The sequence below is a fragment of the Adiantum capillus-veneris genome, chromosome 10, assembly GCF_014529385.1.
Source record: "Adiantum capillus-veneris isolate H3 chromosome 10, ASM1452938v2, whole genome shotgun sequence".
Lineage (NCBI taxonomy): Eukaryota > Viridiplantae > Streptophyta > Polypodiopsida > Polypodiales > Pteridaceae > Adiantum > Adiantum capillus-veneris.
Genome location: NC_140940.1, coordinates 286,544 through 310,731, shown reverse-complemented (window position 1 = coordinate 310,731; position 24,188 = coordinate 286,544).

The window sequence follows — 24,188 nt, the reverse complement described above, 5'->3', positions numbered from 1 at the left end:
GATGCTGCCGCAGTAGCAAGACGAGCTATCTTCGAAGCAGGCTTGGATGGGGAGTAATCCGCTTCCGAGCGTCCTCTAGATAGGCGAGACTGCAGTGAGTGCCTGGTCCAAGCCCAAGTAGAGCGAGCCGTGCGTAAAGCAACCTCCTCTGTCCAAGAGTCCTCATGAATGAATACATAGCAAGGCAAACACTGCGTATCAGCAAAAAAGTACACCACAATGTGTCTACATCCTGCTGAATCTGGGGGTGTCACCGCAAACTTGGCCAGTGGCCACAAAGTCTGCAGCAGATCTGTAACGCCAAGTTCTCCCATGTGGTGAGAGAACTCGAGAACCTGTGTATGCAACCATCCCACCACTGAGTCGAGGGACCACTCTGTCTCAGTCCTGCCACAGAGGGGGAAGGAGAAACCAACTGCTGAGTCCAAGGCCTCTGTCCCCCTAGCGGCGAGGAACAAAGCGTGGACTCTGAAGCAGGCTGCCTCGTGGGCTGTTGCGGAATCGCCAAGAAAACGAGTAAACCCGTAATCGAAGAAGTCCCAGTGGCGTCGGAGGTCAAAGCTCGTCAAACCACGAGGGATAGCTGCAAGAGGAGATGTCTGAATCTGCAGTGGGGGCCGCAAGAAGGGCTGACCCTCTCTCGCTAGGCGACTCGTGGCGAAGGCGCTGCCAAGAGATCTCTTGGTCGCCGGCAAGGGTCTAGTCTCCAGAGCCGACTGTGGTACTGAAGCATGAGGAGGGGGAGAAGGGGCTGGGGGGGGCGGGGGAGAGGAGAAGCGGGGAGGGGCGGCAGAGACATGGGGGGGGCGAGGTGGGGAGTGAGCGGTAGCAGAGGGCGGGGGAGGGCATGAGGAGGAGGAGGGGAGATCGGAAGGCGGAGCGGCTGGCGAGGGTGAAGCGGAGGTGGAGGCTGGCGTAGGGGGCTCCTCCTGCTCAAGAGGACCAAAGCGGTTCCCCGTGGGAACCCACTGCTGCTGAGTAGGCACCTGGGGGCCACTCTGAGTGCCAGGCTGTCGCTGTGGCCCCTGGCGTCGACGGCCACGGGCCTGCTGCCACCCCTCCTCCGCTGGAGCCCCAGGCTCGGAGGGTGGCGCTGGATCTGTGCTCTGCGTCGCTGGCTGTGGCTGCGGCCCAGCCTTGGCAGGCTGGGGCTGAGGCTGCGGTGCGGGTCGTGGTCTTCTCCGTGGACAGGCCTTCGCAAGGTGGCCCATCTGTCTGCAAATAAAACACTGGTTCGGGAGACCCGAGTACTCCACACTCTGTCTAAACCAACCCCCACTCACCCGAGGCAGAAGGATGACCTTCGGGAGCGTGTGGGTATCTCTGACCAAAACTCGAACTGAAGGGATGCCAGCCGCCTTGGCAGCTACTGATGCTGCCGTACGAGGTGTCTCCAGGACAGTTCCGATGGTGGAGCCAATCCTGGAGAGAAGTGGAAGGTACTCCCTCCGTAAACCCAGAAAGAAGACTGATATGGGGATGTCCGCCTCCTCTACTAGCACATCCGAAGACGGGTCAAAACCATGTCGCCACTGTCGAAAGTGGGCGCGTGCTGCTCGGATGGCCAATGGACTCATAGCTATGACCTTGGAGGCCATCTCGGAAGTCTCGAACTCAATCTGGTAGTACCCCCGTCCGAGAATCTGGACATCCAAGATCTTGCCCACCTTTGCGAGGAGGCGGGCCTGGAGAAGATCTCGCAGCTCTCCTCTGCTGGGACGAGTGCCGAGAACCTTGCAGATGACAGAAGTCGCCTGCAAGCGTTCTACCTCTGTGGCAAGGCTCGCTTGCTCTGCCGGCGTAAGAGCAAGTCGAATGGTGGGCTCAGCGGGGTCGGGCGAGGGGGCTTCAGGCGAGTCCCTCTGAGGTGGAGCTGGAGCCTCCATCTATGTCTACTGCTGAGTCAAAGAAGCGGGCGATGAAGAAAATCTGCGAACGAGTACGCCAAGCACTTGTCCGAAGAGAAAGCGTTGCCGAGCCAGGTGCAGAAAAACCTTCGGGAGCAAAGAGGACGGGGGGGGGGGGGGGGGGGGGGATGGGGGGACGGCGAGGGCGAAGTGGGCAGTCGGGAATGTGCGGGTGCACAAGCGGCAGCGAGCGGGGAGGGTGGGGTGGGGATGGCAACGCGAGAGGAGGGCAGCGGGCAGCCTTAGGGGCAGCGCGAGAACAGGGGGGGTAGCGGGCGGGCGGCAGCGCGAAGGGGCAGCGGGGTGGGGGGGGGGGGGGGGGGGGGGAGAGGTTAGCGCGCAGGGGCAGCGAGTTGGGGGGGGGGGGGGGGGGGGGGGGGGGGGGAGGGTAGCGATGGCGCAGCAAGGGGGGGGGCGAGCAGCAGTAGCGAGTCTCTATCTTCTCTTCGAAGTTGCCAGATATTTGGAAGATTCACACTTCTGCATGTCGTTCTTCAGCCGCCAAGAGCGCTTGATCATGCTCATGCTCCAAGGTGTCTTGTCTGAGTTGGCGTTCACGCTTCAAGGCTTCCTATCGTTTTGCTTTTCTTTCTAGTTGTGCTATCGCAACGCGATTCGTCTCTTGTTGTTGTGCCATCATCTCCATCATCGACTTGATCATCGCCTCCATAGGATTTGGTACAACTCGTGGAGTAGATGGAGATGGGAGAGGGTTGAAAAAGTCTCCTGGTGGGGAAAACTCTTCTTCGCCACTCCCATGCTCACCACCTCCATGCGAAGTATCCATTCCGGTTCAGGTGATGACCATACACTGTGATCTTTGGTTCTTAAGTTCACGAGGAACTTGGGTTCTTGTGGGTCTTGGGTTCTTGGGTTCTTGGGGGTCTTGAGTTCCTGAGGTTCTTGAGGGTCTTGAGGTTCTTTTGTCACTTGCAATCTGTGTTAGAGAAGGATCTTCTCTTCACCCGAGCTCTGCTCTTTTCTACGGGCGCACCCCTTGGCGGCCTTGCGCTCACACCAAGGTTGCTTTTTCCCACCTCACGTCGATTGGCCGGCTGCTAAGTGCACGGTCCGCTGTCAATGAGTGAAAAGAGGCACAAGGGGAGGCTGGACAAGCCCTTCTTTTTTGGGTTTCCTGTCACTCTTCAAAAACACGATTAGGAATCGACATGCCCAAGAGGACTTGGGTTATGTGCGACCGCAACAAGTAAAAAAATTTCTGTGGTTCTTGTGGTTCTTTCCTTGAGTGATACAGAACACTACCAAAGCTTTGATACCAATGTAAGGTGCAACGGAAGTGAATGTTGAACTTTGCTCAAGGTGAGTTCTCCGAACTGTGCTCAAGGTTCCTTTTACTTACCGAAGGGAGAGCCTTCCGTTTCTTTAGTGAGGGAATGCATTGGACACCAACAAAGTGCATGGACATTGTGAATGGAAGTGCATGAGATTGAGAGATAGAGAGAGAAGAGAATACACGACACCAGAGACGTTGTAAAACCCTCCTCCAAGGGCCCCACTCTCGATGGCGAGAGTGGTCTACTATTGATTGCACAATCTGGTACAAGATTCTGATGCAAATCTAATGGGGCTATGTCGAGGCCAACGGTGGTGCGGACGATGACGAGACTGTGGCTGAAAACTGAATGTTGCTATGACAACGGCGACGATGACGACAACGCTATCTGCTAATGTGCCTTCGTGTGCAACAAACGTTGTTTTTCTTATGACTGAAAACGCTGGACTGTTGTCATACAAATTGTTGATCTTCTGCTGTCCAGAAATGCTGTTCTTGCTAGGTTTCAAGTGCTGAATTTGCAGGTGCAAAACCGCTGTGGCATGGTGTGGGAGTGCTGGTGCAAAACACTGAGGTTGTTGTCCCAAAAACGCTGGCTGAGGCTGTTCAAAAACGTTGAAGTTGCTGGTCTTTGGAATCGCTGATTTGGCCTGCTTGAAAACGCTGGTACAGGAGCTGCAATGGCGTTGTCCAAGGCTGAAAACGCTGATGCACCAATGCTGAAAAACGCTGGTACAAAGGGGCTGGAAACGCTGGCCTGATGTGAGGAAAAAACGCTAGGCTGAGGGTTCTTGTTCTTGCTTGAGAATTGGCCTATTGATCAATGCTCCTGCTGCCTCTTCTGCCAGAAACTGCTAACTCTGGTTTGCTTATATATTATCTTAGCAAAATTGCCCTACCTAGTTCCCAACAAAAGTCACTTAATAAATATGAAAAATATCAAAAATAGGGAAAATAGGTCTAATGCACTGAAAAATTCCCTTGATGAATTTTGATGGATTCTGATGGGAATGCTGATGATCATGCTTTGTGCAACCGGAGGATATGCATCTACTCTACGTGACTGGTCATGCACGGTCTGCGAACATACTCATAAATGTGCCAGATCACTTTCTGTTCTAGACTGACTTGACGGAACTGAACCCTTGTCATGCTGTAGCTTGTCCATGGACACATAGGGTTGGATGTGTCACGTGACAGCAACTGTAACCCAAAAGCTACCAAATCAGCCAATGTAATTTCTCAAAATCCGTACGCACTACCACGTCAGCAAGTCAGCGCGTTTTGCAGAGAATTTACCACGTCAGCAGTTAGTGGAATTTGCAGCGTCTGTACAATTTTCCACATCAGCCCGTCGGCGCATTTTACGGAGGTATGCAGGGTGTGTGTGTGTACCACGTCACCAGTTTGTGACAGATAACCATTAGGGCTCTAATTAGGCCTAGGGAGAGTAGGAGAGAGAGAGAGAGAGAGAGAGAGAGAGAGAGAGAGAGAGAGAGAGAGAGGGCTAATAATCAAGGATCTTAGAGATGATTAGAATGTGTTAATCATGCTATTGGCTCTGAGACCACTTGATGGGAATGGGATCGTGTTAGCGAAGGTGGGTGATAGACAAACATTGCACACACAAGTGAGTGTGTGTAGTCTAGATTGTTACTCAAGCGAATTAAGTTCCAAGATAGATTAATTCGACTCATAAACATGATCTTGAGTAATTTACTAACCCATCACAAGATCACCATAAATAAGAGACATGTAATGAAAACTTAGCATGGTTGTTTATTCATGAAATGAGTTTTAAGTATCTCTATAGCCTTGCACCATTACATGTGGGATAATTTTATCTCTTCTCTGATTCACTCACACTATAGTGACTCTAGGATGAAGCTTATACCTTACATGTTTTTTATATGAGACTGGGCGATATAGGTGCAATAGTTGGTTAGCTCAACAAAATGTGTGTACTGCGTCCGGGTTTGAATCCTTACAAACATAAGTGCTCTGGAACGTGTCAAAGTTGACAATGCGAAGTGATGAACAAGGAGAGATTTAAGAGAGAGAGAGAGAGAGAGAGAGAGAGAGAGAGAGAGAGAGAGAGAGAGAGAGAGAGAGTTTTGAACCAACCAATCTTGGCCATCAATTGATGATAATATTATGGGAGCTATGTTTGCTTATATACTCACCTTAGTGAATTGTCCTACCCAAGATTTGACAATGAAGTAAAATAAATATCTAAAGCCAAAATAAATATTGGAATCACTTTGGGCTATCCACTTGAGATGCTATAAACTTTAGAACACTCTTTGCAGCTCATAGTGGACGTAAATAGTGAGACCAGGTCATGATGGACACTGTAGCCATGGCCCCTACTGGATTCACCTCGGATTTGCTACCTCCAAGTTTTTACACACTAGTTTCCTTATAGAAAATTGAACTGTAGATCAGCCCATGAACTTTGAAACACGCCATGTCCATAATCCGACCAACAACAATGGACTGGTGCACTCATCTATAGTGTTTCAAATACGTCGTTCTAGTTCCTTGCCAGTTGCATGTAGAATTCTGCAAGGTTGAGGTCAGAAAATCACCTTGACTTAAGAGGGCTATTCATCAAGAGTTCAAGTTCAACAAGGGATTGGGGCTTTACAAGTGAGCGAAGAGCCAAAATTTGACCCTTTGTTCAAGAAAAATGTTGAAATTCAGCTTGTGGTCCTTTCATGTGCTCAATTGAGGTGAAACTTGGCACATGTACTCTTGAAGAAGGGCATTTGTCACCAGGAGGTGTATTTTTCCTGTTGCCTTCCGTAAATAAGTACTAGATATTTTTATTTATTTATTTTTATTTTTACTTGTTTTCCCCAGAACCCTTGAAAAGGTGCAAGTGGACATTGCATGGCCAGTGTGAAACGGCTGTGGCCGAATAGGTTTCTCACAGCGGGAGTCTGGGTCGGTCAGTCTGGGACTGATCGGGCCAGTTAGCACTGAATTCTGATGAGTATGGAAGCCTGTGTGCGCCAAATGAAGTCTGGGCCACTCAGAAAGTCACTTATAACTTTATAAGTCAGTGGGAACTAGAGAATTAACTCAAAAGGGGCAAACTGGACACATGGCGGCTCCAGGCAGTTTTGCCACTTCCAACATGAAGAGGGGGCGCCCAATTTGAGAGAGGAGGCTGATTTTTGAACATAAGTGAGCTACAGTGTGTGTGAGTAGTGGGTGCAGGTCTACAGCTTTAATGGAAAGCTTGCCTTCTCCTCTGTCTCATGTAGCGCAATGATTTGCTCTCGTGCATCTCTCTCTCCCCTTTGGCACATATGGTAATGCCCCACTAGATGGGCTACTCAGATGTTTATGCGCGTTTGCCAAGGCAAGAGCCTTCTGAACAGGAATCGGATTAGCTAATTGCTAATCCCCCACAGGTACGCACAATTCCATCGCGAAAGATTGCGAGTTTGGAGAGTGTTCTCGCGTGAAAACTCGTCCGATTCACAGGGGAACTATCCCATTGCGTGCGGGAGCCCTTGGGACACGCGTAGGCGTGTTCGCTCCGCTAAAAACGATCCGAAACAGCGAATTACAGCCTGCTGTGTTTTTCTGCAGGTTTAGGGTTTCGCACCTAAACTGCAAGGGAACACCGGGGGAGCCTCGTGAGAGCCTTGGGATGCGTGTACAGGCTTTTGGGCACTTGGCAGCGAAAAACAGGGAATTACGGCCCGCTGAATTTCTGTGACAGCTCACCAGAAAGCTTCCAGATAGCGAGGGAATCCGTACTAGACAGGTGCTTTTGACCTACAGGGGTTTTTGTGTCGTTATGCTGCCAAAATTAGGTCGAAAACTTGCGTTTTCAGCCCTCGCCAGGTTTGGACAGCTTTGTGAAAGCTTGTGCGAAGTGGTTGGATCGTCTACCTTAATTTGAATAAAGAAATACCGAAAGGGGCGCCAGTCTTTGGGGCGTACAGGGTGTCGGTCTCGAGTGCGCAGTGACATTCTAGTTGCTGGACGCAACTGTGTTCTCTTCCCTTCTCAGTGCTCTGTGTAAAGTTAACAGGTAATTGAAATAGTACCGCCCTCTACGTTGTACAGGCCGGTTATATAGTTCCATCGACGGGATAGTCACTTTTTCTTCAAAAAGTGCAGCGTGGATTGTTGTGGGTGAAAGCAACACAGAGCTTGTCGTTATTGCAGAGAAGAGAGACCAAGTACCTGAAGAGGGATCTTCCTCACATGGCACGGAGAAAGTTCCTTCAACTCTTCAAGAAGAGGACAGGTTGTTTAGAACTCAACTGTGTTGCTGCATGGACATGTTTCAGCAGTTGGCTAACAACCCAAGGATGCAGGAGTTATTACAGGCTCCGACACAGGGTTTTCAGCCTCCTACACAGGGCATGACTGAGCCGTTGTAGGAAAAGGAGATTTCCAATGCGCAGAGGACTCATGATGCTCGAGGGAAAGCCCATGTGGTTGAGCAACTAGCGGTGTCCAATGATCCAAAGCAGCTTGCTTTAGCTGGACAGGAACCGTTTGTGAATGGTCAAGGGAGTAATGAACACGCTATGCGTCAGACCCTTCCATTACCTAATACTTATCCTTGTTATTTTGGAGGTGGTTCAGTGTTATGGCTGGACCTTCCACAGGTTATATGCCAGGGAATGTGTTCGGGACAATGCAAACAGGCATGGGTAACCCCATGTACGCGAACATGGGTGTCCAATCAGGTTTTCAGGGTGCCTATGGCCAGTTTCGAGTGCCTGGAACACAATTTGGTATGGTTGGTTTTTCGCAGCCATACATACAAAATGCAGATATGACAGGGAAAACAGTTGATGCGAGTGCTGGAATGAACACTCATGGAGCACCACTGTTACAGGCACCTGTTTATGATAATGTGGCTCCTTTGAGTCAGCTTAAGGATTACAAGGAAGGTGGGCAGGGAGTGAAGTTTGAAACTTTCAAAGGAACTGAGGATCAATTGAAGGCTTTGACCTTCATACAACAGTTCAATGCAGCTTATGCTGGAGGAAACTTCACGGAATCTTCAAAGATACGCAAGGCTGCCACTTTCTTGAAAGGGAATGCGCTTCAATGGTGGACCACATTGTTGAACCACGGTCAAGCCCCAACAACGTGGGTCCAATTCAAACAGCTTTTTGCGCCTGTATGGTTGACGAACACTTTTGAAGTGAATGCTAAACAGTATGCGAATTTGGAAGAGTACAATAAACAGTTTTGGGCCGCACTGTTGCCAGTCACCTCTTACAGGTTTGTGCCATTGTCAGAACAAATTGAGAAGTATTGTTGCGGATTGCCCAAGAAAATCAGGGACTACTGCACAAAGACTAGTGTCATGAATATGTTTTAGTTGATAGAGAATGCAAGAGTGGCCAGCAATCTATCGAAGGGAGATTTCGATGGATTTAATAGCCACAAGAAAGGGTCCCAAGGCAAACAGTTTTAGCCAAGGGCAATGTTGCAGCGAAGCCTTCTGAGCCTCCCACAAAGAAGCCCTCCACTGAAGAAGGTGATACGTCCAAGAAGCAGTCTAAGTCTTCTTCGGGACGAGGACAAGGACAAGAGGCATTTTTCTGGCAAAACTTTTGAAGAACGGAAAGCTCTTAGGGAGGCCAAGAAATGCTACATTTGTGAACAGGAAGGACATTTTGCTAATGGATGCCCACAGAAGAAGTCACAGGATAAGGATGACAAGTCAGACCATAAAGGGAAGAAGCCAAAGCCAAGTGCAGGACTTGTTCCAGATTTGGTTGGAGACCAGCCAAACACAGATGCCACAGAGCTGTGCAGAGCTTGGGGCAAAGTTAGAGACCAGACAGTACTGGCTTTCTTTGATCCAGGAGCCCGTGCAAATTTCATATCACCAGAATTGGCATAAAAGTTCGGCATTCGTCCAGAGGAGATGGGTATGACAGGGGAAGCAGGTTTGGCATGCCCATGTCATTCAGAGCCCGTTACTCCCATTTTGGGGAAGCTTCGTCTGCACATTCAGAGTTATGTCGATGCGGAAGAGTTTCATATTATGCCACTTGAGGGCTGTGATGTGTTACTGGGTATCCCATGGTGTTACAGGTTACATGCTATGGTGGATATTTACAACAAAAAGATTACCCTTGTACATAGAGGAAAGACTCATGTCCTTGATGTAAAGCTTAAAGGCGAGTCTGTTCCAGTTGTTTCTACTTTTGCTATTTCATCTGTAATAAAGAATCATCTTTCTGCGTACTTGATCTTTGCAAAAGAAGTACCTCAAGTCGTATCTAATTTGTCTACCTTAGATGAAGACAGGTCAACTTTTTTTAGTGGTTTCAGTGATTGTTTTTCGAACTCTTTGCCAGGGGAGTTACCTCCTGAGAGACCTGAGGATCATACCATAGATCTTGTGCCAGGTTCTAGTCCATCGAATAGACCACCATACAGGGTTAGTGCAGCCCAGCAGAAAGAGATTATGAGTCAGGTCAACGAGCTTTTAGAGAAGGGGCTGATTCAGCCCAATTCATCCCCTTTTTGTTCGCTTGTACTCTTAGTGCAGAAGAAGGATGGTTCATGGCGCATGTGCATTGACTATCGCGCCTTGAATAAGAATACCATCAAGAATAGGTTCCCCATACCGAGGATAGATGACATTCTTGATCGGCTTGAGGGAGCGTCATTGTTTACAAGAATAGACCTAAAGAGTGGCTACCATCAGATACGCATTAGGCCAGAAGATGTCCATAAGACTGCGTTCAGGACAACATTTGGTCTCTATGAGTTTCTTGTCATGCCATTTGGTCTCACAAATGCTTCTGCCACATTTAATAGAATGATAGACAGAATTTTTAGACCACATAGAAACTTCGTGGGTACCTTCTTTGATGACATGATTGTCTATTCGAAGTCTGAAGAGGAGCATAGGGATCACTTGACTGCAGTTTTCAATGAGTTACGAAAGAACAGGCTACTCATTAATGCGAAGAAGAGTGAATTCTTTTTGCAAGAGACCATTAAAAGAGTCAAGACTTTGAAATTCTTGTAAGAGTAAGGTTTTTGGATTGGGTAGTAAGTTTTTGAGTCAGCTGGAAGGAAAAAATACCTCAAAGTACCTTATGTCACATGACACATCCCAACCCTATGTGTCCGTGGACAAGCTACACCACAGCAGGGTTCAGTCAGTTCAGTCAAGTATAGATTAGCAGTGATCTGGCACTTTTGTGAGTCTATTCGTAGACCGTGCATGCCCATTCACTTAGCATAGATGCATATCCTCCGGTTGCACACAGCATGATCATCGGAATTCCCATCAGAATCCATTAGCATTAGTTAGGGGAATTTTCCATTGCATTTAGCCTATTTTCCTATTTATTGGTATTTTTAAGTGACTTTCCAACAAAAGTAGGTAGGGCAATTTTGCTAAGTTAATATATAAGCAAACCCAAGTTAGCACTTTCTGGCAGAAGAGTCAGCAGGAGCTTCCCGCTCAACAGGCAACTTCTCAGCAGTACCCCCCTCAACATCCGATCCATCGCCATACCTCACCCATCTCCTTGGCGTTTTTCCAGGACCAGCCATCGCCCTGCATGTCCTCCATTGCCTGGCGTTTCTAACCATCAGTAGTAGACCAGCCATAGCGATTCTAACCTCAGCAAACCACAGCCAGCCCTGGCGTTTTTACTAACGCTAGACAACCTGCAAGTTCAGCGTTTTCTTCAGCAAGATTACTAACGCTAGTATCTGCTGCCTATTGCTGCCATTTTTAGCAAGGAAAAACACATGCTGTCCCAGTGTTTTTCAGCATACAACATTGACCTAAAACGCAGCCTGACAAGTGCAGATCTGCAGCGTTTCCATCACCAGCATGACCCCGAATGAACCAGTCATTTTCAGCCATTAAAATAGCAAGAAAAACAGTCATTTTCAGCCTCGAAACAGCCACCGAATTCAGCCCATAGAAGATCACAGTTTTCAGCCCCACGAAGTCGCCGTCGTCATCACCGTCGTCGTCATCGGCATAGTCCAAGTTGCATCAGTCCATTGCATTCGCATTGTACACCTTTGTGCAATCAAAGTTAGACGAGTCTCGTCGGCGAGAGTGGGGCCTTCGGAGGAGGGTTTTACAAACTCTCGGGTGTCGTATCTCTTCTCTCCCCTTCTCTCAGTCTCATTCACTTGCACGCACAATATCCACTCACTTTGTTCGTGGCCATAGCACTCTCCATAAGACGGAAAGCTCTCTCTTTCCTTAAGAACTAAAAGGAACCTTGAGCAATAAAGATCACTAATCTTGAGAAAAATACAACATTCATTCCGCTGCACCTAACATTGGTATCAGAGCTTTGGAAGTGTTCTGCTTTACTCAAGGAAAGAACCACAAGAACCACAAGAGCTTTTTTTGCTTGTTGCGATCGCACGAACCAAGTTTAGTTGGGTGTGGCGATTCCTAATCGTGTTTTGTTGAAGAGTGACAGGAATCCCAAGAAAGAAGGGCTTGTCCAGCCTCCCCTTGTGTCTCTTTTCACTCATTGAGAGCGGACCGTGCACTTAGCGGCCGGCCAATCGACGTGAGGTGGGAAAAAGCAACCTTGGTGTGAGCGCAAGGATGCCAAGGAGTGTGCCTGCAGAAAAGGGTAGAACTCGGGTGAAGAGAAGATCCTTCTCCAACACGATTTGCAAGCGAAAGGAATCCTCAAGAACCTCAAGATCCTCAAGAACCCAAGCACTCAAGAACCTCAAGAACCTCAAGACCCTCAAGAACCAAGTTCCTCGTGAACTTAAGAACCAAAGATCTTAGTGCATGGTCGTCACCCAAAGCGGCATGATACTTCACATTCAGGTGATGAGCATGAGAGAGGCGACGAAGGATTCTCCCCACCAGGAGATTTTTCCAACCCTCCCACTTCGCCATCTACGCCACGAGTTGTCCTCACTCCTATGGAGATGATGGTTAAGTCGATGTTGGACATGATAGCAGAACAACAAGAAACGAATCAAGTTGCATTGGCACAACTCGCCAGCAAAGTAGAAGAACGAGCAGCAAAGGACCGTGCACAAGAAGCCAGGGAACGCGAGCGCGATGAAAGAAACGCCACACTTGCTGCAAAACAAAAAGAAAATCGACTTGCTCAGGAACGTGAGCGCATTGCTCTTCTCGCAAAACAAGAAGAACATCGACTTGCTCTCGAACGCGAGCGCGTTGAACGAAAAGAACGCAAAGTAGAAAGGGACGCCGAGCGAGAAGCTCAAAGGGAGATTCGTAATCAAGAATTTATTTCCCAAGTCCTAGCCTCGAAGACCGAACCACCCAAAGATCGTGGGAGTTCGTCAAGTGGCGCAAGCCACAATGCGGATTCACACAATCTAGTCACAGAGAAGTTGACTTTCAGTAAGTATGACGGTAAGATGGATGCTACTGTTATTCATTCTTGGTTGCATCAATTTAATGCTTATTTTGCGACAACTAAGAAAACAGGCAATATCAAATTTTTGACGGCTGCTATGTACCTTGCCGGTGATGCCATAAATTGGTACCAGGCATGGCAAGAGGCACAACTAGCCGTGAACCTAGAGGCAACGCCTCTCTTTTAGTTGGGCTGATTTCCAAGACAAGCTCAAGGCACGGTTTATGCCACCTCAGTATCTTGTACGACTGAAGGACGATTGACGAGCTCTCAAGAAAAACGGTATGCCGGTTATGTCTTTCTCTAATCGGGTTTTGCAGCTCGGTACTCAATTACGCAAATCGGATGCGAAGCGCAAGGAGGCATTTCTTTACGGATTGGACGAGTATATCAAGTATGATGTCGAGGTACTCGATCCAGTCGATCTCAACAAAGCGGTAGCCATTGCTTTCGCCCACGAGATGAAGCACAACAAAGGAAAGCCTAAGGAGAACAAGACTTCCACAAGTACCTCGCAGACTTCTCAGAACCCTCAGAACGGTAAGAATGGTAAGAATGATAACTCTTCTAACCAATCTTCCAACAGTATCTCATCAAATAATTCTTCCAATGAATCTAAGGGAAAGGCTAACACAACTGCTAAACCTAAGCTTACTCCAGATGAAAAGGTAGCACAAGGAATTGTAGGAGGTTACATCACGTCGGAAGAACAAAGAACTTATTCTAAAGAAGGTCGTTGTTTTCATTGTCACATTAAGGGTCACATAAAACGAACATGTCATAAGCTTGAATTGAATGAATCTAAAGAACGCACCCACTACATCTGTCAATGCAATGAATGATAACACGGGTGTGCCCAAAGTTTCTCAGGACCCTCCCATTTATGATTCTCTCATTAAATGTTATGGTCGTACGTCGGGGCATCGTTTTGTCTTATTGTTTGACCCAGGTAGTATGCATGATGTGATCAGTTCTTCCCTTGTTGAGAGAGCCCGCCTCGAAATTAGTCCGAGATCTCCTATTGAGGTCTCTGGCTTTCGTCCTGGTATGGAGGCTCTCATCACAAAGGAGTGCCTTGATGTGTTGTTTGCAATTCAACAGACTGCCTTCACTAGACGATTTGTTGTTTCTCCTCTCTCAAGATGTGATATGATTTTAGGCATGAAATGGTTTCGTGAAATAAACCCTCTCGTTGATTGGGAGGCTAACACTTTAACTCTCAATGCAAAAAGTGATTCTCCTACTGTTTTTCATAGAGTGGACACTTCTCCTTCTCCATCTCTCATTGCTAATATGCAGGACAAGGTTGAAAGGATTCGAGATAAGGAGACTCTTTCAGTCTTTTTTTACTCCACAGCATGACGCACAGAACTTGCATGATTATGAGAAGCACGATGATTTGAAGGATAATGATTTGCATGATAATTTGGATGAAAAAGACAAGCATGATGAATTGCATGAAGTTGATGTGATTGTTCACAAGGATGATGTGTTAGTTGATGCTTTTTCTAGCGAAGCTAACCTCGTTGTAGAATTGATCAATCACCAAGAATCGATCTTGGCTTTCGAGTCGAGGTCCACAGATCCCCCACAAGACGATTCGATAGATCCCGAAGAAGCGATCTTGGCTCTCGAGCCTTGGTCCAAAGAACCATCATCACAGGAAGTATTATGTGTTCGCATGATTGATACGCACGCATTGTTCGAGTGTTTCATTCGTGAAGGTTTCCTTTATTTTAGTCAGCATCGTTATGTGATCTCTTTTCCTAGGCATGACATATTGTATGTTGAGCACGTTTCTCTCATGGATGAGCACGAATGTATGCGGATTGTTCATGAAAAGTTGAAAAATTTGTATGTCAGGAAGTCACATTCCATGTCTCTTACTTGGCATGACACAGTTTCCGAACGAGCACATGATTGTATGAGCACCAAGCGTGGGCATTTTCATTGTGATTTGCCATAGTTTATTGATTTCGATCAAACAGAAAAGATTCGAACTCATTGTTTGCATGTGTTTGGTGAACGGGTTGTCACTCCGTCTCTATGTTCATCTACATTGCATACATAATCTTTAGAGAAGACAATATTTTTTTCCTTCACTTTACATGGAATGGGTATGTTCATGGTTTTGTGTTGGAGATGGTTTCAGGAATTTTCAGCCATGGAGATTCTTGAAGACGAAAGAAGCAGATCTCTAGACAAAGTTGACGCAAGAAAGGAGATTCAAACGACTTTGTGTCGCTTTCGGCACAGCACAAAGAAGCAAGCTTTGCATACCTTTATGAAGTTCAAGTACCGCTCGACTCACACAGCAGAGTAGGCCGGCGAAGAGTCCCTTCCAGGATTCCGGATGATTTTGGCGATCTCCCTCGACGCCATACAGTTCGGTACCAATATCTCACTTTGAAAAGGAGGGGATGTCACGTGACACATCCCAACCCTATGTGTCCGTGGACAAGCTACACCACAGCAAGGTTCAGTCAGTCCAGTCAGTTTAGATTAGCAGTGATATGGCACTTTTGTGAGTCTATTCGTAGACCGTGCATGCCCAGTCACTTAGCATAGATGCATATCCTCCGGTTGCACACAGCATGATCATCGGAATTCACATCAGAATCCATTAGCATCAGTTAGGGGAATTTTCCAGTCCATTTAGTCTATTTTCCTATTTATTGGTATTTTCACTTATTATTTTTAAGTGACTTTCCAACAAAAGTAGGTAGGGCAATTTTGCTAAGTTAATATATAAGCAAACCCAAGTTAGCACTTTTTGGCAGAAGAGTAAGTAGGAGCTTCCCGCTCAACAGGCAACTTCTCAGTAGTACCCCCCTCAACATCCGATCCATCGCCATACCTCTCCCATCCCCTTGGCGTTTTCCAGGACCAGCCATCGCCTTGCATGTCCTCCATTGCGTGGCGTTTCTAACCATCAGTAGCAGACCAGCCATAGCGATTCTAACCTCAGAAAACCACATGCAGCCCTGGCTTTTTACTAACGCTAGACAACCTGCAGTTCAGCGTTTTCTTCAGCAAAATTCAGCAATTACTAACGCTAGTATCTGCTGCCTATTGCTGCCATTTTTAGCAAGGAAAAACACATGCTGTCCCAGCGTTTTTCAGCATACAACATTGACCTAAAACGCAGCCTGACAAGTGCAGATCTGCAGCGTTTCCATCACCAGCATGACCCCGAATGAACCAGTCATTTTCAGCCTCGAAACAGCCACCGAATTCAGCCCATAGAAGATCACAGTTTTCAGCCCCACGAAGTCGCCGTCGTCATCACCGTCGTCGTCATCGGCATAGACCAAGTTGCATCAGTCCATTGCATTCGCATTGTACACCTTTGTGCAATCAAAGTTAGACCACTCTCGCCGATGAGAGTGGGGCCTTCGGAGGAGGGTTTTACAAACTCTCGGTTGTCGTATCTCTTCTCTCTCCTTCTCTCAGTCTCATTCACTTGCACGCACAATATCCACTCACTTTGTTCGTGGCCATAGCACTCTCCATAAGACGGAAAGCTCTCTCTTTCCTTAAGAACTAAAAGGAACCTTGAGCAATAAAGATCACTAATCTTGAGAAAAATACAACATTCATTCCGCTGCACCTAACAACTTAGGTAAGAGAAATTGTGATTTTCTCCCACAGAGTGTTAGGATCAAATCTTTTGACCTATTTTGGTTCCACACTCTAGAGTGAGACGTGTAGAGCATTACTAGGTGTGGAGATCATTGAAGTTGTGCATGAAGTCTTGTAACTGGCTAAAGTCGTGTGCATATCATTTGTTAGCTTGTCTTAACTCCATATGTGTTCAAGTTTTTATTAAGCCTTGCAAAGGAAGGGAGACTGGTGCTCGAGAAGAGTTGGAGTAAGGGAGAAGTTCCAAAGGATCTAAAGAACCCAGGTAACAAACAAGTTTGAAATAACTAAATTGTTCATGTTCTTGAGATCAAAGCTTGGTATCGGTCTGGTGTTAAGAGCGCCGAGAGACCCAAGTAAGCAGTGGATCTACAGAAGAGAGTGTCATTCAAGCAAGCCTATAATCCTTAGCAACTGCGCAAGAAGAAGTGGTCTTTGACACTTCTTTGAGCCAGTCTTGACTTTTTTTTATGACTGAGAAACACTGAAAATGAGCTACTATAGTGAGAGAAATGGGGAGGGTACATCACGAAAACCAAGAAATTCAACCGACCATACATCTATACCACCACTACACTAATGGTAAGAAAAATCTATGTAGACATCCATCATAAATGCTATGTTTGAAATCATGAGTTCCGAGAGCAAGTGCAACAACACAAAAGGAATGCAAAACCATTTTCATAAACAAGATTGGTGATTATTGCGCAGGAGAAGAATGGAATACCACACGCCCATTGAGCATCATGGAGTAGAAACCATTGCAATCTTGGATAAAGGAGCAAGGGTTTCCATTGCTACGAAATTGATTGGGAGAAATGTGAAAACCCTATCCTTAGAAGAGCTTGGATGAAAACTGCAGCTACCTGATGGCTATATTGCAAAACCTATCGATATTTTGGAATAAGTGGTGATGACTGTTTGTGGAATCGAGTGTGAACATACGTTTGCTATAGTAGATTTTGGTACTGACAATAACTATGATGTTATTGTAGGAAGGCCGTTCATGCGCTAGTTAAAGATGGTTAAGGATTGGGGTTATGATATATCTACTTGCGCCACATAGAGACCACTACACACATCAACTTAAGTGACCACAACTACAGAGATATGTGAAGAACACATGTGGAGGATTTGGACTCTGCAACTGCTACAGAGTTTGAAGTACTTGCATGGTAAACTCTTAAGCTCACCTGTGGATTCAGACTCTGTGACAATTGTGTCAAGAACGGAGGAAAGCGGGTGAGACCTTTTGAAGATCCAAACTACATACATGAGCCTTTCCTTGAAAAAATAATGAAGCGCTTAGAGTGGACTCAAATTTGGGCCACCTTAGACGTGTGTGTCATGAGATCTCACTACCAAGTTTTGTGATGAAAATGGCTTGGACTTAGTTTTCTTCTGCATGATTAGAGTGAATCCATACATTAATCACCGAGAAACACTCAAGGGTGGTGAAGTGAAACAAGAATTAGAGACTGAAGTACTTTGTTTGCGTATCTGGGATGAGATTTCTATTATAGATCTTACCATGGAAATTGATTCAAGCCAAATCTTGGAGCAATATAGGGAATCAAGTGATAAACGTACTATGACACCTTTGATGCTCAAAGATATGAAGAACTTAGTGCAGATAATAATGAGAAATCAGAAGGTCATGAAAGGGATCTAGAAACAAAATTGGAGAAGTTCTTTGATTTCTCAAATCAGAAACCTAGAAGACAACAACATTATAGGAATAAACACGCAAAAAAGGGGATGAGAAACAATTCTATGTTATTTATCGAAGGGAAACAGTTGTACTTGAGACTAGTGGAGCCCTTGACTGCATAAAAGACAAAGTAACCGAAAGTTGACAATCCCTTCTCAACCAAACAAATTGAAACCAAGAAAAAGACAACCGATGAAATCTCCAAAAGACGCATCAAAGACAGTGGATGCTTCTAGTGAACCTAAATGGACAAAGGTTGAGCAAAAAAAAGAAGTATAGTGAACTGAAACAACATTGAAAGAGGTTTGACAACAAAATGGAAAGTGACAATGAAAATGGGGGAGTTAGGAAATGACAAAATAAGTGTACCCTTCCATTACAAGAAGTACACTATCCAAAACCACAAAATCATCATTGAATAGCCAATGAGAGAGAAGTCTGACCAGTAAAATCTTATGATGGACCTGAGGATGCTAAAAGGTAGATCTGGCAGATTGGGAGAAGAGCCTAAACATGCTTACATTGCTACATATCTATCACCAATGATGAAGAGTTGTTGAAACAAACACTCAAGGAGTATAAGCATGTGTTGCCTGATCTTATAAGGACTTGAAGGGGTGGATCCTCCCATGTGTCAACATACAATTCCCTTGAATCCCAATGCTAAGCAAGCAGACAATGCCCTTACACTTATAAGAGACATTTGTAAAGAAAATCAAAGAGGAAATCAATAAGCTAAAGGAAGCTGAATTTTGAAATTTTGCACACGGATTGGGTATCCTCAATAATAATGGAACCTAAGAAGAATGGCAAGTCGAGAGTGTGTATCAATCTCAAAAAAGTGAATGCAGCTACTATCGCGATTTTTATCATCTTTCTATTAGTGATCATGTCTTGGAAAGAGTAGCGGGGAACGCACATATAGCTTTTTGGATGGATTTTGAGGTTATAATCAATTGGCGATTAACCGAAAGATCAACAAAGAACAACCTTTGCAACTGAATGTGCCATTTTTGCTTATCAGGTGATGCCTTTTGGACTGACAAATGCATCGCCATCTTTCAAAGACTCATGGCTCATGCTTTCAGAGAATACTTGCGTATACGGTTTAGAAATCTATATGGATGATTTATGTGTGCATCAATGCTTCGAGAAGACCGTAAAAGCATCTAAAATAAGTGTTTTGAAAATGCCGCACCTATCGGATATGCCTGAATCGGAAACTGCTACACTTCAGGTGAATGATGCCGGTCCTTAATTTGCTGCTGAAAATCCAAAAACGCCAGGGGCTGAAATTGGTCCTTTTGTTCGCCGGGGTTCTGCAAATGCAAAAACGCTAGGCTGATCTTCTGTGTCGTGATGACCGCGGGCTGATTTGCTGTGCACAAATCGCCAAGGCTGATCTGATGCAAAAACGCTAGGTCTTCTAAGAAAAAACGCCAGAGTATCGCGGGGGTTGGTCTTGCTGAGAAGTTGCCTGTTGAGCAAGGTCCTGCTGCCTCTTCTTCTCTTCTGCCAGAAAGTGCTAACTGGGTTTGCTTATATATTAACTTAGCAAAATTGCCCTACCTACATTTGTTGGAAAGTCACTTAAAAATAATAAGTGAATTACCGATAAATAGGAAAATAGGCTAAATGCACTAGAAAATTCCCCTAACTGATGCTAATGGATTCTGATGGGAATTCTAATGATCATGTTGTGTGCAAACCGGAGGATATGCATCTATGCTAAGTGACTGGGCATGCACGGTCTACGAATAGACTCAAAAGTGCCAGATCACTGCTAATCTAGACTTGACCGAACTGACTGAACCCTGCTGTGGTGTAGCTTGTCCATGGACACATAGGGTTGGGATGTATCACGTAACATCCCCTCCTTTTCAAAGTGAGGTACTCGTACCGAACTGTATGGCGTCGAGGGAGATCGCCAACAGCATCCGGAATCCTGGAAGGGACTCTTTGTCACGAGGACGTGGCAGTTTATTAACCATGTCACAAGATGTGGCAGCTGCTAACCTGGTTTGTTGGTTCTTTCCAAATGGTTTATTTTATTTGTTTTGAGACCCCTCTTTTTGAAGTAGCAAACGGTCGACATTGTATGGCAATGTGAACGGTAGATTCACCCGCAGACGGGAAGTGGTCGACACTGGAATTCATATGGTAAGAGGATGTCTAGCTCAGAGCAAGATCATATAGGTCCCCCCGTCGCACTTAGCAAGTTGGTGGATACTAGGAAGTGAACTCAATTAAGGCGTAAAGTCAAGGTGGGACTTCCAACAAAAAGTATCCGACAGTTGGGCCACATTGCACTTTTGGATGCGGTCCCAATGAGGATAGGTGGTCAGAAGACCAGTGGGAGCCCAACGGAAGCATCTCCTAAAATTTAGGGACTGCTATTTTGGGCCGTGAAATGTGTTCGCGTCATTGCCTCCGGTAATGACTAGGGGAAAATTTATAACTCTGCCGCGAAGTCAACTGGCAACCAGTCAGGATATTTTTAAGCGGCAAACCGAAACGAGAAAATGCTTGAAAATGCGCCAAGTGTCAACTTTTTGTGAACTTTCCTCTTGCAGAAAAATGGGCGCTGATTTTTAAGCTGGGAGAGGCCTCATTTGCAACCTGTCACAGGTTAAGAGCTATGGAGTGCTTTCTTTCCCCTCATGTACAGTGTGGTGCTAGGAGTGATGCCTTGCACACTACACACTGCTCTCTCTCTCCCCTACATGCAGTTATGTGATGCCCCACAAGAGGGCTACTCATTTGACTGATGTACAGTTGTGTGGGTTCATGCTTTTGTGCTGAGGCAAGAGCCTCCTTGAGCAGGAACAGGGGTAGCTAACTGCTGCTCCAAAGCAGGCACTGGTGAGGGTCATAACCTCACCGTACAGGTGCAAAAATCAGCGTTGTGTATGCGCTGTTAATTTACTGTTTTTCAGCCATAACGGACGCCAGGACCATTGGGAATCGTGCCCCACTGGCAAGGACAGTTAGGGGACTGTTTGGGGCTGAAAACAGGGCAAAAACCAGTAAATACAGCGTGCTGAATTTACTGTTTTTGGACAGGAATCAGAGGGTATACGACAGTGCAAGCGAGTTCCAGCCGGGGAATTGGTTTCGCGCAAGTTTTGGGGCTGTTATGCTGCCAAAATTTGGCCAAATCAAATGGTATCTAGGTGGATACACGTGAAGGATTCCCAGGACCTTACCTTGTAATTTACCCTCCTAAAGAATAAAGAAATACCGAAAGGGCGCCAATTTTGGGGCCTACAGGTTGTCGGCGTCTGCTCGAAGCATTCTAGCTTCCGAGCCGTGTGTGGTATTCAAGTGTTAACTCTCGTCGCAGGTTCTCTTTGCAAAGTGCTCTGTGTGTGTGTGTTTAAAGTAAAGAATTTCAGGTGAAAGCCAACGCCTACCGCCCTACGGCCGGTTCACTCTTCGCCGGCCCACTCTACTGTGTGGGTCGTGCGGTACTTGAACTTCATAAAGGTCTACAACGCTTGCTTCTTTCTTTGGCCGCGCCGAAAGCGACACAAAATCTTTTGAATCTTCTTCCTTGCGTCAACTTCGTCTAGAGTCCTGCTTCTTTCGTCTTCAAGAATCTCCACGGCTGAAAATTCCTGAACCCATCTCCAACACAAAACCATGAACATACCCATTCCATGTAAAGTGAAGGAAAAAAATCTTGTCTTCTCTAAAGACTATGTATGCAATGTAGATGAACATAGAGACGGAGTTACAACCCGTTCATCAAACACATGCAAACAATGCGATCGAAGCTTTTCTGTTTGATCAAAATCAATCAACTGTGGCAATTCACAATGGAAATGCCCATGCTTGGTGCTCATACTATCATGTGTTCTTTCTTCAACTGTGTCATGGCAAGGAAGAGACATGGAATGTGACTTCCTGACATACAAACTTTTCAACTTTTCATGAACAATCCGCATACATTCATGCTCATCCATGAGAGAAACGTGCTCAACATACAATATGTCATGCCTAGTAAAAGGGATTACATAACGATGCTGACTAAAATACAGGAAACCTTCACGCACGAATGAAACACTCGAACAATGCGTGCGTATCAATCATGCGAACACATAATACTTCCTGTGATAGTTCTTTGACCTAGGCTCGATAGTCAAGATCGCTTCTTCCTGAAGGGGTTCTGTGGACCTAGGCTCGAGAGCCAAGGTCGCTTCTGCTTGAATGATCGAATCGTCTTGTGGGGGTTCTTTGGACTCGACTCGAAAGCCAAGATCAGATCTTCGTGATTGATCAAATCTACAACGAGGTTAGCTTCGCTAGAAAAAGCATCCACTAACACATCATCCTTGTGAACAATCACATCATCTTCATGCAACTCATCATGCTTGTCTTTGTCATCCAAATCATCATGCAAATCATTATCATTCAAATCATCATGCTTCGCATAATCATGCAAATCCTGTGTATCCTGCTTTGGAGAAAGAGAGACTGAGAGAATCTCCTTATCCCGAATCCTTTCAATCTTGTCCTGCATATTAGCAATGAGAGATGGAGAAGGAGAAGTATCCACTCCATGAAAGACAGTAGGAGAATCACTTTTGGCATTGAGAGTTAAAGTGCTAGCCTCCCAATCAACGAGAGGGTTGATTTCACGAAACCATTTCATGCCTAAAATCATATCACATCCTGAGAGAGGAGAAACAACAAATCTTCTAGTGAAGGCAGTCTGTTGAATTGCAAACAACACATCAAGGCACTCCTTCGTGATGAGAGCGTCCATACCAGGGCGAAAGCCAGAGACCTCGATAGGAGATCTCGGACTAACTTCAAGGCGGCTCCTCTCAACAAGCGAGGGGCTGATCACATCATGCATACTACCTGGGTCAAACAATATGACAAAACGGTGCCCCGACGTACGACCATAACATTTAATGAGAGAATCATCAATGGGAGGGTCCTGAGAAACTTTGGGCACAATCGTGTTATCATTCATTGCATTGACAGATGTAGTGGGTGTTGTGGGTTCTTTAGATTCATTCGATTCAAGCTTAGGACATGTTTCTTTTTATGTGACCCTTAATGTGACAATGAAAACAACGACCTTCTTTAGAATACGTCCTTTGTTCTTCCGAAGTGATGTAACCTCCTACAATTCCTTGTGCTACTTTTTCATCTGGAGTAAGCTTAGGTTTAGCAGTTATGTTAGCCTTACCCTTAGATTCATTGGAAGAATTCTTTGATGAGAGACTGTTGGTAGAGTGGTTAGAAGAGTTATCATTCTTACCATTCTTACCGTTCTGTGGGTTCTACGAGGTACTTGTGGAAGTCTAGTTCCCCTTAGGCTTTCCCTTGTTATGCTTCATCTCCTGTGCGAGAGCAATCGCTACCCGCCTTGTTGAGATCGATTGGATCGAATACCTCGACATCGTATTGATATACTCGTCCAATCCAAAGAGAAAAGCCTCTTGGCGTTCATCATCCAACATGCGTAATTGGGTACCTAGCTGCAAAACACGATTAGAAAAAGACATAACCGGCATACCATTTTGCTTGAGAGCGCGCCAATCGTCTTTCAATCGTGCGAGGTACTGAGGTGGCATAAAACCGCGCCTTGAGCTTGTCTTAGAAATCAGCCCAACTAAAAGAGAGGGGTGTGAAATCGTCGGCTGCCTCTAGGTGCGCGGCTAGCTGTGCCTCTTGCCATGCGTGGTACCAATTGATCGCATCACCGGCAAGGTACATAGCTGCCGTCAATACTTTGCTATTCCCTGTCTTCTTAGTTGTCGCAAAATAAGCATTAAATTGATGAAACCAAGAATGAATCACTCTAGCATCCATCTTACCGTCATACTTACTGAAAGTCAATTTTTCTGTAACTGGATGGTTGGAATCCGCGTCGTGGCTTGCCCCACTGGACGAACTTCCACGATCTTTGGGTGGATCGGTCTTCAAAGCTAGGATGTGGGAAATAAACTCTTGATGACGAATCTCCCTTTGAGCCTCGCGTTGATCGTGCTCGCGTTCGAAAGCAAGTCGATTTTCTTCGTGTTTTGCGGCAAGAGCAATGTGCTCACACTCCTGAGCAAGGCGCTTGTCGTCTTGTCAATCCATCATGGCCATCATTTGCTTCATCATTGCCTCCATAAGGTTTGGCGTAGATGGCGAAGGGGGAGGGTTGGAAAAACCTCCTGGTGGGGAGAATCCTTCATCGCCTCTCTCATGCTCATCACCTGAAGGTAAAGTATCCATGCCGCTTCGGG